Source organism: Athene cunicularia (genome assembly GCF_003259725.1).
Source record: "Athene cunicularia isolate RWA chromosome 25 unlocalized genomic scaffold, athCun1 chr25_part1, whole genome shotgun sequence".
Lineage (NCBI taxonomy): Eukaryota > Metazoa > Chordata > Aves > Strigiformes > Strigidae > Athene > Athene cunicularia.
This window is the reverse complement of record NW_020799134.1, coordinates 1,316,759-1,319,463: the sequence shown is the minus strand read 5'-3', so window position 1 is coordinate 1,319,463 and position 2,705 is coordinate 1,316,759.

Below are 2,705 nucleotides of genomic sequence, written 5' to 3'. Positions count from 1 at the left end.
GCAGGCCCCGCGCCGGTGCAGGCCCCGCGCCGGTGCAGGCCCCGCGCCGGTGCAGGCCCCGCGCCGGTGCAGGCCCCGCGCCGGTGCAGGCCCCGCGCCGGTGCAGGCCCCGCGCCGGTGCAGGCCCCGCGCCGGTGCAGGCCCCGCGCCGGTGCAGGCCCCGCGCCGGTGCAGGCCCCGCGCCGGTGCAGGCCCCGCGCCGGTGCAGGCCCCGCGCCGGTGCAGGCCCCGCGCCGGTGCAGGCCCCGCGCCGGTGCAGGCCCCGCGCCGGTGCAGGCCCCGCGCCGGTGCAGGCCCCGCGCCGGTGCAGGCCCCGCGCCGGTGCAGGCCCCGCGCCGGTGCAGGCCCCGCGCCGGTGCAGGCCCCGCGCCGGTGCAGGCCCCGCGCCGGTGCAGGCCCCGCGCCGGTGCAGGCCCCGCGCCGGTGCAGGCCCCGCGCCGGTGCAGGCCCCGCGCCGGTGCAGGCCCCGCGCCGGTGCAGGCCCCGCGCCGGTGCAGGCCCCGCGCCGGTGCAGGCCCCGCGCCGGTGCAGGCCCCGCGCCGGTGCAGGCCCCGCGCCGGTGCAGGCCCCGCGCCGGTGCAGGCCCCGCGCCGGTGCAGGCCCCGCGCCGGTGCAGGCCCCGCGCCGGTGCAGGCCCCGCGCCGGTGCAGGCCCCGCGCCGGTGCAGGCCCCGCGCCGGTGCAGGCCCCGCGCCGGTGCAGGCCCCGCGCCGGTGCAGGCCCCGCGCCGGTGCAGGCCCCGCGCCGGTGCAGGCCCCGCGCCGGTGCAGGCCCCGCGCCGGTGCAGGCCCCGCGCCGGTGCAGGCCCCGCGCCGGTGCAGGCCCCGCGCCGGTGCAGGCCCCGCGCCGGTGCAGGCCCCGCGCCGGTGCAGGCCCCGCGCCGGTGCAGGCCCCGCGCCGGTGCAGGCCCCGCGCCGGTGCAGGCCCCGCGCCGGTGCAGGCCCCGCGCCGGTGCAGGCCCCGCGCCGGTGCAGGCCCCGCGCCGGTGCAGGCCCCGCGCCGGTGCAGGCCCCGCGCCGGTGCAGGCCCCGCGCCGGTGCAGGCCCCGCGCCGGTGCAGGCCCATCCAGGGGAGACGCTGGGTTTTAATTTAAACTACGCTCGCGAGTGAAAGCAACGCATTGCCTCTCTCTTAGCTCTTCAGCCTAACTAAATGCAAAAGGCATTCGCAGCAGCTGTTCACAGAGGCGGTTTTAAGCCAGGGTGTCGGCCTTATGTCAGTGCGATTTATGGAAGGAAAGGGTTTTAGTGAGACTGCAGTCTCAGCCAGCGGATTATACGTGAAAACCTTTTTTCTTTCCAAACTGGTTTTACCTCCCTGTTCAACACAAGTGCTGTGCTTGCTCCCAGGTTGTGTTGGGTGGGTGCCATGGCAGCTGAGAGTGGCAGTGGCAGTGTCTGGATTTTGGGGTCATTACAACCAAAACTTGCATCAACATGCAGCCACTGACAGCAGCTGCTTTCCCTCCCCACACTTTTGGCAGCAGTGGGATGGTCCATATGCCCAATTCCCAATTCCCAAATCAAACAAAAATAAAGAGCAGCCGGCCAGGGTGAGGGGCTCTGTGGGATGATGGGAGGCCAGGACACTTGGCCTCCAGGTACACTTGGCATTCAAGGAGACCAGCTCCACTTGAAGCTCTTCTCTAAGCACAGAAAGCGTGCACAGCTTTATGTTCCCTTGGCCAGCTTACTACCTGAAAAGTGGATTCATGCCGGTGTGCAATAACCTGCTCGGGAGAGAGATTGTATTTATTCAGGCCTGGGTGCTCAGTGGACTCTTCCAGAAATGAAGCACACCAACAGCAAGTTTTCACGCTCTTTTTATACACAAAAATCAGAAGTTAGTACTTTTCCATAACATGCCTATTAGATACTAATTGGTTTGTGATTATCATATAATAGGGCTTACCTCATGCTTCTAAAACTATGCATGCACAGGGGAAGGGTCTTAACCTGGACAGGGGTCTTTTTGACTGGTGAGTGTGGGTTTTAGCATTATAATGAAGGCAGTTGAGTTTAGGGACACTTAAGAGTTGGTTTCATTGCAAGTTAAGTAAGCGAATAGTTGCTTGGCCAAGTTCTCAAGTAATTCATCCTAAAAACAATCCCAGACATTGTCTTTATGGTCCAGGACATTCTATCTATTTTCTGGGGTTTGGAGATGGAAGCTTGTTCTTCCTTGACCTAGCAATTGTTCCCATATGGTAACTATAGCTACTACCATAATCATTAACCATGACGACTAGCAAATGTGAAGTGCACTATATCAAGCTCAGGGGATCTGGGCCCCGCTTCAGCATAAAATAAATGTATTAAATAAAAAGCGCAGACTCAAGCTGAAGGCGTGGGAGGGGAGCATGGTTTGTGAGAGGTTTCCCATCTGGGGGAGCCCTTGAAACACCACCCTTTTTTCCCAGGGAAATGTTTCTGTCCTGCTACTTTTCACAGGCAAGTGCACTAGAGACAGCGAGCAGGCAAACTGGAGCATCAAAGAGCTGGGCTGTAGGAAAAGGGAGCTGAAGCATTTTGTGAGAGGTGCCTACTTGGGGGAGCACCATCAGATGACAAAGGACCAGCTAGAGCCAGGCCAGCTGGAATTCCCTCTGCTGCCTATTCCTGCTTCCAGATACCACACGCAGGATTTTCAGGCAGTTAAACTGATCTTTAGTTCCTCAGAGAAAGTCTACAATTCCATCCACACTGC